Here is a 17707-nt window from a genome sequence, read left to right as displayed (position 1 = left end):
TGGACTTACCATTTCTGCTCTCTTCTGAGGTTTTAAGGACTTCTGAAGCATATACAATTTAATCCAGAGAACTTGGTATGTAATTTTAGTCCAGACATCTTTGTCATCTGACAGCTGCAACCATGCAATATGATTTGGAGAAAATTGTTATTATTGTATAATTAGAACACAACAGTAAGTTGTTTTGTCTTTTGGATTTTATACCAGTCTGAATTTCTCACACCTGCCTGAGCCCTAAATGATAATAGATTCCTCAGCTTTAAAAGCAATGCCCTAAACCATTTGTCATTGTTCCCCTGTTGTGAAAAGACACAGGCGTTTGGAGACAGGTGGTTCTTTCATCGATGAAGACATGCGCTGAGACTATATAATTCATGAGCAGACTCATCTTTCAAAAATGTTTACCAAACCCAAATGAACGAAACATTTTAATAACAAGTGCAACATTTTCCTACCGCCATATGTTCACAGATAATCTCTAGATAGTGTAATTAGTTCTTTGTTTAATGAAGTGTGAAATTTTAAATGGTAAATACTGAGGGCAAACAAGGTAAAATAAGTTTAAAAGCAGAGTTTGACATTCTATTGAGTTGCATGGGTTTTAGTTAACCCACTGTAGGAAAAGGAGAATTGCTAGATGGTCCAGTTTATCTGGACTTCTTTCAAATGTGTATATATACATTATATTATACATTTTGCAAAGCCAATATCCAAAGACTGGCTTACTGGAACATGCCTCAGCATACCTTATTGTAAAACAAAAACATACTTCCACATACATCAGTTTCTAAATAAAATGAACAAGGAGAAGTATGACATCTAAAATTTTTGTCCTTTTTCCTTTTTTGTTCCTCTTTGATATTTACAGGGACATATTTTAGACAAATAAAAGATCTTTTTCATCCAGTTATTGCACAACACTAAATAAATATCACAAAATACCATAGCAATGTCTATAATTTATAATCCAATATGTTTGCCTCACCTGTCCTGATCTCCATATGGACAACTTTTTTGGGGGTTTCGGGGGTTTACGTTTTGTGCAGTGTTTTTCTTGTAAAGCAAAACTATCGTGTTTCGAGTCCAGTAAAATACGCTTCTTCAAAAAAGGTGCAAGTAATGTTCTGTAAAATTAAGCCCCTCCCTTTCATGGATGCGTACATAAAGGAGGTGTCTGAGACATACAACAAAACATACCCTCAGTAATTTATTTCAGATTTACTAAAATTTAGACAGTGCCCTATAGTGAATTTGTAATTTGAAATGTGTAACTAAAAGTACCCAGAAAATTGTACAGGAGCTGTATTTTACTTTACATTTAAAATGAGCTAAACTGCTACATTGAGGTTATTTGGACATGGAGTACATTCTCTTAACCGTAAATGATGTTTCTTGTTGTAGCATATGAAGACATATTTCCAACAATTAAAAACTCTATCATCATGGCCTCACCTACATATCATTCCAAAATGTGTGATATTTGACATTAAAATGATGTTTTGACTCATGTCAATTGACACCAAATAACACCTTTTGCCTTTTTCTATTCATTATTATTTTTCATTCAACAGTTGTAGGAGGAATATGCTCAGCAGGACTCGAGATTAACAATTGGGAAAGCTGTCACTGGTGCTGCCAATTTCTACAGATGGTGGCATCAACACCTGATTTTGTTAGTGCTTGACTTATTAAATTATAGTAGTATTAAAAGATTTATCTGTTAGAAATGAACATTTGACAGTTGCTTAACTGTAGAATAGTAAAAGAATAAGTTAGGATGAAGATGTAAATAGTACACACACACACACACACACACACACACACACACACACACACACACGCACACACACACACACACACACACACACTGTAAAAATGGTAACATTCTTATCTGTATAGTAGATCACAATAACCACAAGTGCTTTATAAAATTCTCACTGCCAGAAAAGGACATTTAAAATTTAGTCAATCTCATTGCATATTGTGTCTGAATAAAAAAAAAAACTCCTATAAATGCATATTCAGTAAAGTCTGGTGCAAAATTATTCATGTTTAAGTAAACAACAGTACTGTTTTATTTCCAAAAAGAAACTGGTGCAAGCTGTTAGTAAAAGTGGCCTTAACAGTGGCCCTAATATAAGAATCCACATTTCTGCCAATTGTTCCCTTTAAAGTTTTTACAGTAATAATTGATAATAATAATCGATTTGTGCAAGGAAAAGTCTTCTAACCTGATTATAGTTGCACTATGTTTTCCACTGAATTGATTTCCTTATCTGTGTTGTGGAGAATGATAATCCTTTCATGTTGAATGTGGCTTAAGTTAAATGTGTGGTTTCTATAGGGGAATTCTGCAACAGATTCAAACACTTCTTACTGTTTTTCACCTGGGTTTTGTCATGCTCAGTGGTCATGTACATCAGTGGTCCCCAATCTTTTTTATCACCACACACTGGTAAATCCTTGACCATTTTACATTGGACCGGGGGGTGGGGATTGTGGTTCGTAGGTTGCCAGACAACCATCAACAGTTTTCTCAGAGGACAGCAGGTTGGCAAAACATTGCTGTCGCTCTGACACAAATGTTATTTATGAAGAATATTACAAAACACTGCAGTGTTTAGGTGTTTTGTGTTGTCAGATAATTAGTCTAAGTGTATATATTTCATACAAACTGAAGCTAACTGGTCAGTTCTTGTGACGTGACTGACAGTGCAGTAATTTTATTTATTTAACTGGGTAGATCTGGAAGGCACGAGTGCGCAAGCTACACAGCTCCATTGGAAATAACGAACTTGTGACCGGCCCCTAAAAGCCACATTCATTTTCAATCTCCAGCAGTTGATCTTCAATAGCCATAATGGATTCACCTGATTTGTTGACAAATGGGTTGCGGAACTATTCCTTGGCAGATTGCATGTCCTTTACTGGGCTTTTTCCCTTTAGCAAAGAAGCGTTTGCTGCTTATGGGTTAGATTTGGGCGCTCAAATAACCAAGATGTAATCAAGAGAATTTGATCATTTTTCATAATAAATAAATAAATAAAAGATAGTTCAGATTCAGATAATTAATAAAACTGAAATAACTAATGATTTCTTGTGCCAATTGATGGGCCCGGTGGTTGAGGACCACTGACGTACATAATAAGTGGTGCAAAACAGATTTGCTTGTGTAGCCTTTCTTTAATAGAGGTGAAAAGTCTGTCTTTAAAGAGGGCAGTCCATTCAAGGATCTTTGTTTTATTAAAAAAATCTTTGTTAAAAAAAAGAAAAAACATAGGCAATTAGGCCCAGTCCCAATTCTTCCCCTTGCCCTTCCCCTACCCCTCGTTTTGTGCGTTCCTGTAAAGGGGTAGGGGTGTCCCAATTCTCTTTAGCTTAAAGGCGTAGGGCTAAGGGGAAGGGGTAGATGGCCCTTCGAATGGAGATTTTTCAGGACCACAAATTAGTATTTTTTTGTCATTATTACAAATTTTTACAACAAACAAACACATGTTGTGGTATATTCACAACCACATTCATGTTTTACCGTCATGCTTTAAAATAAAAAATAAAAAAACTCTAAAATAAAAACCGCTAAATCTATATTCCCTAATATTAACTCCTGTACAGGAGTCTCACAACATTCGGACACTTCATGACACTCAAATCCCCTGTCAGAAAAGTCTAGTGGCTGTGAATGAAATTTTTACAGTGTCTGCTATAATAATAGTGTTGATTTTGGTGGGTTTAGATAGGTGAATATGACCACTGTGTAAATGTGCAGTACAGTTATGATGTTATTGCCACATTAAATCGTTATGATAACAGCATAAGCCTTCAGTGATTTCCTGACGATAAATACCAAAAAATAAAGCAACTGGAATAACTACAGCAGTCGCGATCATCTGATCTCATATGAAACATGAGATTGCAATGACATATGATGATGTTTGCGTGTGCTGTGTGCTGTCTCATTTCATAAGGGGTAAATTTTGAAGCCCTTCCCCTTGTCACTAGGTTTTAAGGGTTAAGGGGAAGGGGTTGGGGTACAAAAATAAGATTGGAATTGGGCCTTAGTCACAGTCAGAGGATAAGTGTTAAAATGGAACAACTGAAACATTTGAGTTGGTTAAACAATTCTTCTTGTTTCCCCCACCTCTTTTTTCTGACTCCATTAGAGTGATGCCTTCAGCCCCTGGCCTAGACACATTATTTCAAATTCTCCATTTCCCTTGCTGCCGGTGTCTAAACCTCACGGCCTCACATTAGGCGGTTATTCACCCAAAGAGAGTAATGAATTGGTGAACTGTGTAATTACCTCATGCACAATACAGGTCACTTTAATTAGCAACCCATGAGATATATGTGGTGGTCCGGTGGCCCAGAGCGGCTGCTGAATGCTGCAAGATATAATTTATGAGATAATGTGGCATGATCGCTTCTTTATGCGTCCTGGACTGCAGGTTTTGACTCGACTTCATTACAGGGCCGCTTGCCTCTTTTTTAGTCAAGCTTCAGTTCACAATAAGCTGCTACATTTAGTTTAATGCAAATGACCCCCTCTAATGATCACATTAGGGATTTTCCAAGTCCGTTTAGGAAATGATTAGTATAAATAGACATGCCCATGTTTGAATTTTAATGACACACATTGTCTTGTCGCTGCGCAGAACATTGTTCACATCCATCCCAATGTTCTGTTGCAATAAGCAAGGAGATTCATTCCTTCGTAATGATCTGGCAATTAGGAGATGTTCTATGCAATGTCCGAACAATAATTGTTTAGTTGCTTTGTCTCACAGACTTAGAGAAGGTTATTGCAATGGCATACCATTTATGCTCTGTTTACCAATATTTACTTGTTGGGAAGTGAGGTCTATTAGGTATTCTGCCCAAAATACTGAATCTTTAATGGTTGCTCAAGCATTTAGCTTGTAGTTCATCGGTCTTAGTTATCATCCTTGTGCTATTATGTGTGCAGTATGAGAAACAGTGGAATTATCAGCCATTTTCTATCATTTACTTTCACCAAGAATATTTGATAGATTTGAAAAGAAAGAAAAAAGCCCTCTATGTCCTCAACCCATTCAACACAGCTCTTCACCATCACGATCATTGAGTGCACTCTTTTGTCTTGTTTTTATACTATCGCAAGAGGGAATGGTATTCAATTTTGGAGGGGAAAACAGTAAAACAGCTGTTCTACAAAATATCAAAACATTAGTTAGCCCATGTGCTTTCCTAGCCCACCCTCTTATCGAAGCCAAGGCCTGTCATTATGACCAGCTGGCCTATAGAGTTGATTTATGACTGAATCTGTTATGGGTTTTACCGTGGGCTGCTTCTGCCAATACAACAACCTGTTTACAGGTGGTTTGATTTGAGCAGATGAGATGAAGACAAAGTAGAGGACTAGACAGCAGGTGTTTTATTAACTGATACATAGATAGAAATGTAACCTTATGTCCTGATACATTAATGTGGAGCCACACCGATGGTTCCTGACAATATAGTATGGCTGTCTGCCAAATGTTTGGCTTGAAATTAGCTGGAGAAATAAAAGATGCATGTGCCTATAAAAAAATGAATTTGGACTGCGATGAATGACAGTATCTCACGTTAGGCTGTATTTGGTACGTTTGAGAAAATGACATGCATTCAGTTCTGTTTACCCTTTCCCTGGATTACTATATCCTCTGTAAGCCTGTAGTCTGTCTTAATTTTCTTTTTCATTTTTTGTAATTCTTTTTAAATTTCAAGTTGTTTTCCCCCTCAGATATCGTCATAGCACTTTCGCCTCACAGAAAGAAGGTCACTGGTTAGAGCCCCGGCTGGGTCAATTAGCATTTCTGAGAGAAGTTTGCATGTTCTCCCAGTGTTTGTGTGGGTTTCCTCTGGGTGCTTCGGTTTCCCTCACAGTCCAAAGACATGTGGTATAGGTGAATTGAATAAACTAAATTGACCATAGTGCACAATATATGTGTGGATGAGTGTGGATGGATGTTTGTGTGTGTGTGTGTGTGTGTGTGTGTGTGTGTGTGTGTGTGTGTGTGTGTGTGTGTGTGTGTGTGTGTGTGTGTGTGTGTGTGTGTGGAAAATAGTCATCTCTATCCTTAATTTGCAGATATTCCCCTATGTACTTATTTATTTGCATCTTTGTTCAGGGGTGATTTGAGTGCTTTAATATTGTATTTATTTGCACATTGCTTGTACTGTGAAACACAATGGGCTCTTTGTGATTATGTGGATGCTGTGTTGCTTTAATTAGTATTAGTCATTCCAATAAAATAATCAAATGTGTGTGTGTGTGTGTGTGTGTTTGTGTCTGTGCATGTGTGTGCGTGTCTGTACACCATATTGCTCAAAGTAAAGGTCCAGCAGTTTCTCTAAATCGATAGCGAGTGTCATAATTGTAACTCATGAGAGATGACATGGCCAATGTTTTCTCTTTTGTAATCTGTCCTCAGGTAGCGTTACACGCCTGGACGTGTCAAACACAGTGAGAGGAAGACAAATTAATGGCCAATGATTGTTTGGACAGTGGATGATAAAACAGTAATGGAGGAAACTGATGTCACATTACCAAGCTTTCTGGGTCAGTGGAGACTGCTGACCCATTTAGCTCGCAATAATAGTATAGTCTGCCTCATAAGAGAACTCTGCAAACTGAAAACTGAGTTATGTGTTGAAATTTTTATTGAGGAAAACCAAAGAAAAAGACTGTTGGTCATATCTTTACACCATTTATAAGTGCTATAAATAAAATATCCAGCTACTAATTTTAAATTGTGTCTAAACGAAAATTACACAATCATTTTTCAAGTAAAGATAAACTTTTTCAGAAATTATTCAGAATCATAGAGTGGCACAGTGGCTTAGCATGATCTTCTCACATTAAGAAAGTCATTGGTTCGAGTGGCTGGAACAGGAGGCCTTTCTTTTTGTAGCTTGCATGTTGTCCTGATGGTGGTGTGGGTTTTCTCCAGGCGCTCCAATTCAGAAGCATGCCACTTTTTAAAATCAGGAATCTCTGTGTAAAAACAATAAAGTCCTGAAGAGGTTAGGTCTTTACGGCCAATGTCTTGTTATTTGGAGTCAATAAAGTTATATTTCAAAAGTTGCTCTTAACATGAAATTGACCCGAATTTTGGTAAAAACACAAACAATTCAAACAAACAAAAAAAGTAAAAGTTACATTAGTTATGTGTAATGACAGTGGAATAATCCTAAGTAGACAGACAGCTTTAAGACGTTTGTATGGATAATGGAATTGCATGTATTGCTCAGGTGTGATTTTCCCCCCATATTTTAGAGTACAAGGCTGCATTTACACTGCAGGTCTAACTGTATCTGATTTTTTTGATGACCGGCTTACATCATCCAATGTCTGCCTTTACACTGCACATGGCAAAAGGTGCAATGACACGGAAAAAAACGAGCGAGTGCTGACTGACAACTGATAATAATTGAGCTCTTTTCTTCATACCTGTTTTTCATCTGTTCGCAGGGTTGTTTTGCTATAGCTTATAACAGAAATGTTCTCTTTTGGCCATTTTCTTTTAATGGCTTTTAAACTAGTGGGTATTTAATGTCATGTCCATGTGGTGTGATTTATCCACATAATGTATGCAATATTTTTATATTAGTTGATATTGTTTTTGTGGTGGATTATGCTACATGACAATATACAAACTTTTGTTGTCCTAGTATGTGAAATTTAGGGTTTAGGACTGAAGTCTGTTCTGAAATTAAAGCCTCAGAGCTGACGTCATGGTTTTGATGTTTATGGTTTTTAATGCTACGCAACTCACATTAGCTATGTTTCAATCCAAAAATGCAAATGAACTTTATGCGCAAAACTGGATTATCGCATAGAAGACATGCGAATAAAGATAATTTTATTGGTGTGTTTGGGATTATTGTCTTGCTGAAATGTCCACCCTGGTTTTATTGTCATCATGCTGGTAAGGTAGATGTTGAACTGAAGCATCAAATATATATTTACTCTGACAGCGGGCACGGCTGTTTTCTAACTGCTGAGAAATATCAGCTGTTGACTGAGCTTTTCATGCCTTTCTTCATGTGTTCAATATTTTTCCCTGTGCCATTTGTTTATTTATTTTTTTACACATTACTTAATGTAACTGCAATTTATATCAAAGGCAGTTTTTTGAACAACAACGACATTTAACAAACAACAATGTAAAAATGCTGAGTCAATCAGTCCAAAGAATAACAACCAAGTTTTCTTTGAGACTGTAAAACATACATTGCAATAAAAATCTATTTTTTGCTTTGGAGTAAAAAACGGATGACTGACAAAATATTGCTTTTAGATATAGCTTAAATAATTAACATTTTACAATAGGCCGCTATACACACATCCATTATATTCCAGAATAAGCGTCCATCAGAGGATTGCTTTCAGTGGGAAATGAGAGCCTGAACAGCATCAGATGAGCTGAATGTCCCATTTCCAAAATCATCAAAATACATTTATAAAATAGGCACTATCCTTTTAAATAAACTGCATATCTAAACAATTACATTGTTACCTAAACAAAATTTGAAAATTCATTATGTGGCCTAAGAGTCTCAACATTTTTAAAACTAGTGAGTGTAGTCTAAGTGCGTGAAGAGCCTAGATGTTCTGATTTTGGCAGAATCCTATCAGCCAATCAGATTCAAGATCCAGAAAGAAAGAAGTGCGTTTCCTGGGTTTGTGAAGAAATTAAATATATGGAATTCTTTTATACAAGTCTCAAGATGATGAATATTCACACCATTATAAATAATGTAATACAAACATTACTTTAAAGAGAGCTTGTTTCCTACATCACGCTGTTCGCTTCACTAGTGTAACACTGAGGCCTGAGGTTATGATACTTCAGTGTATATGTACTGTATGAATCTGACAGATACACCAACAAAACATGCTCTGTACTGCAAATTTTCCACATTCTGTGTAATTTAGACTTTAATATAGATATTAAAGAGCAGTAGGCATGAATGAGTTATTATGCTGTTGTCATGGAGTCAATTTAGATAGGTTGGTCATTTTCTACAATTTCTGAGATTATGTGGATTGTAGAAAATGACTTGTTATCATCATTGGAAGAAGCTTTGGCTGAACTTCCATTTCATTTCCCAGTTGAAAAAAAATGCATTACATAATGACAGTCGCATTTCTGTTTTGTGATGGGGTCATGGAAAAAGCTCAAGGGTTTATTTTTCATTTGGCTTAATGGAGTTTTTGGCTCACTTCTGTTGCCCCAAATCAAATAAACAAAATTTGATGTCATGTTCAAAGTTCTTGAATCCTTTTTAGCATTGCAGTTTCTCAGGAACTACTTACATTTATTTTTCTCAGCCAAGTCCCCTTGCTGATCTGAAAGGAACAAACTGATCTCCGAGTCCATTACCCTATTTTTCCCCCTCTCATTTGAAATTTCCTAATGACTTTATTCTCCTAATATATATATATATATATATATATATATATATATATATATATATATATATATATATATATATATATATAGTTGAAGTCAGAATTATTAGCCCCCCTTTGATTTTTTTAAAATATTTCCCAAATAATGTATTACAGAGCAAGGGCAGTTTTACAGTATGTCTGAAAATATTTTTTCTTCTGGAGTAAGTCTTATTTGTTTTTATTTCAGCTAGAATAAAAGCAGTTTTTAATTTTTTATGAACCATTTTAAGGTCAAAATTATTAGCCCCTTTCAGCATTTTTTTCGATAGTCTATAGAACAAACCATCATTATACAATGACTTGCCTAATTACCCTAACCTGCCTAGTTAATCTAATTAACCTAGTTAAGCCTTTACATTTTAAGTTGTATAGAAGTGTCTTGAAAAATATCTAGTCAAATATTATTTACTGTTATCAAGACAAATATAAAATATTTTAAATATATTAATATTTAAATATGTTATTAGAGATGAGTTATTAAAACTATTATGTTTAGAAATGTGGGGCTTATAATTCAGTAGGACTAATAATTCTGACTTCTACTGTATATTATGTCTCAAGATAAAAAAATAAAAATAAACACTGTAAGCAAGTGATATTTAAAACCCTTACTTCTGAAAAACATTGGGCAGATGCAGATCTGTGCAGCTGATGCTTCTAAACGAATGTCTATCAGAGTGGAAGTGAAGTCTATCATTTGTGTGGGCCTGTGGGATTGTTCTGTTCTGTAAATATGTGCTTGTGATTGGCAGCAGGTCTATTGAGCTTCAGTGCAGTTGTATTGATTTTTCAGCACAGGGAGATGCTTAGAAAAACGTACCTGCTAAGGAGAGGAAAATCATTTTCAGGTAGAGGTGTGGGTGGAACTTATACAATGAACAATCCCTTCATCCTGCAGCAGACCAACAAGTGCAATATTTCAATGCTTATTGTTTTTTTCCCTTTTAGTCGTTTACCTATTCCATGAGCCACAGCGCCTTAAATAGCCCAGCCAATATAAAAATGGTATTTATTTAGAAGTAATATCCATCTGTGGTGTGTGGTTGTGAATTGTTCTGTCGCTAAATGTGGCCTTGTGATTGACAGCTTGCCCATTGAGCCTCAGTACAGCTCTATTGATTTTCCAATAATCGGCCACAATTTAGCCAGGTGTTTAGTGATGACGAGTATGGATTTGTGCTCCAGAATGACATGCTGCACTCTAAGATTACCAAAACTCAATGCTAATGGATTGAGCATGCTGCCTAGACTAATCAGTTAAAGAATATTCACCTTATGTAAGTCATTCAAAAAGGTCACCTGAAGGATTACGGTACTCCTGTAATAATCCATTCGGCCTTTAATTGATTGTACATACAGTGGGTTCCAGCGTTCCCTATCGATGCTTAACAAAATTGGCCTTTTGAATCAATATACTTTCTTCTTAAACTACATGCTAAGGAGAATTCGAGCAATAATGATGTTCTCTTTGACTTGCGGTAGTCATATCTGAGACTTATTAATAGTCCAGGAACGCCTCTGCAGCGCTCGCTCCTCTTTAATCATCTCCTCCATCAGCACAGCAACAACGAGGGCCTGACTTCATAACATCCTACATCTGACATTGTGCTGGGGATATTCATTTTTTCCCCTCTCTTATCTACCTCAGTCTTATGCAAACTGATAAGGTTTTGAAATGAGTAGATGAGATTAAAGGAGAACCTAAAAATGCTTATTGTGTTTCTGAGCTGAACAAGTTTCATTTGGATGAGCTTCTTGATGAGTAAAACCGAGTTTGGTAATTCATGCAGACCGAAAAAGTGTCAAACAACTAAGCATTTATTTATTTATTTATTTATTTTGCAGTGAATTACACTACCGGTCAATAGTTTGGTTCAGTTTTTTATTCAGTTTTTTTTTTTTTTTTTTTTCTGCTCAGTAAGGCAGAAATAAAATAAAAAAAAGTTAAATTGTAAAATATTTTATAAAAATTCAAAATAACTAATTTGTTATAGTATGCAGTTTAAAATAAAATAATAATAATAATAATAATAATAATAATAATAATACTTAAAATAATAATAGTCAATAGCTGAAAATTAATCTTTAAAATTACTGGAATAAACGATTAAATAAAATGCTAAACTACCTTTGAACAGTTATTTTAAAGTGCAATAACATTTCACAGTTTTCCAATTTGTACTGTATTTTTGATTAAATAAATGCAGCTTTGGTGAGCAGGAGAAGCTTATTTAAAAAACATTTAAAAATCCTACTAACCCCAAACGTTTGACTGGTAGTGTACATGTCAGTCACTAAGAGAATAATGATTAGATGTGTAAATTATTGTGTGCTCTATTTACACACAGTTGCTATGGAATTGATGTTTTGTTTAAGCTGAATTATTAATAATGAATATTTTGCACACATTCTGGCAACCCTAGGAAATTACATGTTTGTAAAAGATGGCAAAGCCATATTACTTCAATAATGATGTTAAAAACACATTGCACATTAGAAATATAGAATAAGTGTTAAAAATACTGTTTTAATTTTTTTATTTATTTTTTGCTCTTTGTTTTTTTTATTATTGTGTGTTAAAGTGTTCTTTCTCATAGCGGTGGAGATTACTGAAACTGAATTTTTTTTTTTTAAATATTTAGTTGAAATCAATAACCCTTTTTTAAATTAATAAGAGTGAAGGGTAAAATGAATACAGGATCTTGCTTGTTTTTTAGATATGATTTTTTTTTCTTGTTTTGAATTCCCTGTAATAGGTTTCTGTTTTGAATATCTTCCCATTTATTTGGTCTATTATTGGGTTCGTAATCGATTATTTGTGAGAATTTGCAACTACGCTCACACACACACACACACACACACACACACACACACACACACACACACACACACACACACACACACACACACACACACACACACACACACACACACACACACACACCCACAAAAAGAAAGTTGTGATGTTTCTGTTTCTGATTTTGTGTTTATGTCTTATCTCTTTTTTGTTTGTAATGCTATTTGTATGTTTCACATGCATAAGACTAAATTAAAGATCTATTTTGTAAAGACCTTTGTTCAGGTTTTATTTATAAATTGTACTACTTGGTTTGGATGTTGTGCTCACCATTCCATCCAATTTCACTGCAAGTTAAAAGCGCTTTTCTTGTAACAAACCCACTGTACGCAATGCTGGTGACTATATGAAAATGATTCAGCAGTGTAGATGTAAAATTATAATCAAGCTGACAGTTTTACAAAATGGAAAAAGCTCCCTTGCAGTGTTTTAGTGTAGCTGTGATAGGAAATTAATATTATTCAGTGATGGACCTCTTCATTTTTTCCCTGCTCTTTCAAGTGCCAGTCATTTGATTGTTTAGTTTTTTCTATTTCTTCTGGATGACCTTGGAAGTTGTAATTACTCTAGAGTGATTATTGTAGGGGATGTCCTCTATGGATTTGCTAATAAATCTTAGATGACTAATTGCTGAAGAAGACTATGAGAACTGACCCCTCCGTGCAGCCTCCGTGATGAATCTGTATTATAATTGGAAGGTCATGCCCAAAGTCCTGAAACTGGTGTACCGTACTACTGTCTATCTGTATCTGTTGCACCTTACTAAACTCACTGAAGCTTTTATTTATTTGTTAGTTTGATTATTTGCTTGTTTGTGTGTACATTTGTACATACAAACCCAGTCATCCTCTATATTTAGCATTGTTCATTTAATATTTGACCCTTTCACATATTTGGAAGCAAAGTTACTCTGAGGGTAAACAAGAAATGTTCAGAAATCAATGCTACACCTTTCTTCCATATCTGCCTCAAACATCATGGACATTTGAGGGATCACAGTCAATGAATCAGAAATCAATAAACAAAATTCTCATTTTTTTATTTGACTTTTTCTGCATTTTAAAGACATCTAGCTGTGTTGTTTATTTAGGAATAACTTTTGGACTCACAGATTCTTGAAACATGTTGATGTGCATCTGTGAGTGAGAATCATTAAGTAGGGGGATAAAAAGCACTGAATCTGAAATAAGCAATGGGATCAATATGTTTAAAATCAGATTTGTAAGTTAAATCATTTTGGCAGTAGCTTTGCTTAGTATACTGTAAAAAAACAATAGCTAAAAACAGTATGATATTCATGTAATTGCACAAATAACAGTTAGTTCATCAACAAATGCACTTTACAGAATCAAATATTAATAATACAATAATACAAAAGCAACATTGTTCACAAAATGTATCAGACAGCACAATAGTTTTTTTCTTGTTTTGATAAGAAAAAAAAGTGTGTCTTTAAAAACAAAGATGCACATTTTCTTTAAAGGTGACTCTGTCACGGTGTGGGGGTGGATGGAGAGGAGGCGAGTACCCAAATGCAGGAAATGAAGGTTTTATTAAGAAATAAAACAAAAACAAAACTCAAATCTCCCCATGTGGGGAAAATACAACATTATATCATACACTTAACTAGACAAGATCTGGAACTTGGCAAGACACACAACGTTAGACCACAGTTGTAGACCAGAAATCAGCAGACCTCATACAACAGGGAAGGGAAAATCAACAACGGACCAGCACAGAACAGAGCACACTAGGAGAATAAATAGGAAAGACAAACCAATAATCAGACAGGCGGACAGGTGAAAATAATAATTACAAACAAGATAACAAGGTGGGTGGGACAAGACAATAGACGGGAGAGCGCATGGCTTGTCTCGTCTCTGTCATGCGCTCTCCCGTCTATTGTCTTGTCCCACCCACCTTGTTATCTTGTTTGTAATACACATACAACAGAACACAAACATGCAGCCAATGAGAGAACTCATTAACCGCTTGTTCATGACAACACAAACACAACACTGAAGCATCTGAGGGACGCAGAGCGCGCACACTCTGCTTACACCCACGACGGCGCGCGCACACACAGAGACAGAGACCAGATATGGGTAGTGTCCGAGCTCTGCCACCAAAACAAGAATTTACAAGACCAGAGTGGCAGAACCCTGACACTACCCCCCCTCCCCCCCCCCCCCAAAAGGGACGCCACCTGGAGTCCCTAAAGGGAACATCCAACAAGGTACAAGACAGACAAGAAACACCACAAGACAACAAAACAGGCAAGATCAACAAACACAAGACAGGGAGGTAGGGAGGGAAGCCAAGCCAGACCCAACAAGACAGACAAGGGAGGGCAAGATAAAGGAGAATCAGGAGGGACAGTCTAGGGCAGGTTCAGCGGGTCGGGGGCCCCGGCAGGGAACCAGGGTGAAGCCGGAGTATCCATCCAGGGTGGAAGAGGGTAACACCAGGGAGGAGCAGGAGGGACGACCCAGGGAGAGTCTATCAGGGGAGACAAGGCAGGAGGTTGGTGGGGAGCCGGCAGGGCTGGAGGCCTGTGGGGAGCTGGCTGGGCTGGAGGCCTGTGGGGAGCCGGCTGGGCTGGAAGCGGCTGTGCTGAAGCCGGCAGGGCTGGAGACCAGAGGGGAGCCGGCAGGGCTGAGACCAGAGGGGAGCCGGCAGGGCTGGAGACCAGAGGGGAGCCAGCAGGGCAGGGAGCCGGGCTGGGGCCGGCAGGGCAAGGAGCCGGGCTGGGGCCGGCAGGGCAAGACGTCTGGGTGGCGCCGGCAGGGCAAGGAGCCGGGCTGGGGCCGGCTGGGCAAGACGTCTGGGTGGCGCCGGCAGGGCAAGGAGCCGGGCTGGTGCTGGCAGGGCTAGACGTCTGGTTGATGCTGGCAAGGCAAGGAGCCGGGCTGGGGCCGGCAGGGCAAGACGTCTGGGTGGCGCCGGCAGGGCTAGACGTCTGGTTGACGCCGGCAGGGCAAGTAGCCGGGCTGGGGCCGGCAGGGCCCAGATAACAAGGTGGGTGGGACAAGACAATAGACGGGAGAGCGCATGACAGAGATGAGACAAGCCATGCGCTCACATACAACAGGACAAAAACATGCAGCCAATGAGAGAACTCATTAACTGCATGTTCATGACAACACAAACACAACACTGAAGCACACGACAAAAGCACGTGACCACAATATAAACACAGAGCCACGTGCTTTGACAACAGACCCAAGACACGAGCACAAGATGAATGAAAACACTCACCGTGCGCTCACACACGCAGCGTGCATGCTTCATCCCCAGCGCCGACCAAAACCGAAACCAACAAGACTGAGACGCTGGGAATGAAACACCACACTGCTGACAGACGAAAACACAAACACGAGTACAAGAACGCACGCATATGAGGTAGAGGTCTGCATTCCCGCGGGCGCCGCAGGACCCGACCAGATTTCTGCGGCGCGGGAATAAATTTCCGAATAAATCGCGGGAGCGGTCGGTAACGGGTTTAATTTGGGACGGGAGCGGGCTGTCTAGCAATATCGCGGATATTGCTATGCGAATGAGAGTGAGAGAGAGAGAGAGGGAGAGAGAGAGAGAGAGAGCGAGCTTTGCCTGTGTGTGTGCTTGATGCTTGTGTGTGTGTATGTTAGTGCGCGCGCGCGTCAATGAGAGAGAGAGCTTTCCCAGATAACAAAATACACTCAGGCCAGTTCCGGCTAGATTCTCGCCTGCCGGAGACTTACCACTCAGCCCGGCTCCGGCTGCCGGACTCCGGATGCATGTGGACTCACTGCCCGATTCCGGCCCGAATCAATCAGGCCAGATGCGGCGGCCGTAAGCGAGCCGACGCTGCCGCACCCGCGCCGGAATCGGCCCGAGAGTAATGTGCGCTGCGGCCCGGAGCTGGCGCGACTCAGCATTTACGTATATACCTTTATATAAAACCTTTTGGTATTACATTGGTACTTGATACGTGGTATTACAAGCCTTTGAGTTGATATAACAGCAAACGCCTGTGTGTCTGCTTGGTGCTTGTGTGTGTGTTAGTGCGCGCACGCGTATGAGAGAGAGAGATTTGTCTGTGTGCTTGGTGCTGTGTGTGTGTGTTTATACAGACAGCTTGGCTGTCTGGACTGTATAGTTGGGGGATTTTCGGTTTTGTTCTCCCCCGCTCTTTAGCAGGATCGGGCACGGCGGCCAGAAAACAGGGCGGGTCGGGCAGCGGGACAATAAATTCTTAATAAAAGCGGGAGCGGTCGGGTTCGGGCTAAAACCTGGCGGGTGCGGGCGGGAGCGGGATTCAAAATTTAGTCCCGCGCAGATCTCTAATCTGAGGGACGCAGAGCGCGCGTGCGGCCGCATCAAGCAGGAGCGCACACACTCTGCGTACACCCACGATGGCGTGCGCCATACAGAGACAGAGACAGGACCAGACATGGGTAGTGTTCGAGCTCTGCCACCAAAACAAGAATTTACAAGACCAGAGTGGCAGAACCCTGACAGACTCATGCAGAATTCACTTTACATTGTGTTTTATCACTGAACACTAAAGTTGCCCACAGTGTGAGTTAGCAATCAGAATTTAATGGTAAAAATCCACCAACTAATTTTTTTTTTTTTTTTTTATCTCCATAAATCAGAAGCAGCATCAAAAATACGCTGTTCCCAATATCCTCCTACTGTGACATCACAAAACCCACACACAGCTGCAGACAATATGCTGTGTAGAATAAATCTCTTTATTTTTTTAGTTAGTCAAAAGCAGCGAGTCATTTTTTATGTTTTTCTTTGTTGGTCTGACTCATATTGAAAAGCATATAAAGTACTGTATAGGATACTGCTCTTTTAATATACAGATCATACATGTGATTCCATTCTCGGTTATTTGCATTCACATACATGGCTGTCTCTTTTTATGTGATATTTGTGGGTTTTAGATCAAATATGTATTTGACACTAAAGAGAATGTTACTCTATTTTTATTGTTATTTATGTTTATTTATGTAGTTTATTATTTATGATTCAGATGTTTGCATACAAAAAGAACATCGAAAATGAAAAAATTCAAGGCTTTGAAATATACAATACATTTAGACCCCTAGTTTTTTGCGATTTAGCAATCGCTGAATCCAAAGCAAAATCAACAAAAAGTCGCTTTTTTTGCAGTCCTGCAAAATTCTTAATTTAAACACAAAATAAGCACAAAGAATGTTAATAATCCCATAAAACATCTTAATTCCTAATGATCTAATTAGATTAATTTTAGCTTGCAGTTAACTGTTTTACATGACTTATTAACGTTGCATACACAGCGCACGTGATGCATTTGAGTGTCTGTTGAAGAATCTCACCTAGGCCCTCACAATCATTGTATTACA

This window comes from Danio rerio, chromosome 7, assembly GCF_049306965.1.
Source record: "Danio rerio strain Tuebingen ecotype United States chromosome 7, GRCz12tu, whole genome shotgun sequence".
In the NCBI taxonomy this organism is placed as follows: Eukaryota; Metazoa; Chordata; class Actinopteri; order Cypriniformes; family Danionidae; genus Danio; species Danio rerio.
Note: the sequence above shows the minus strand (reverse complement) of the source record.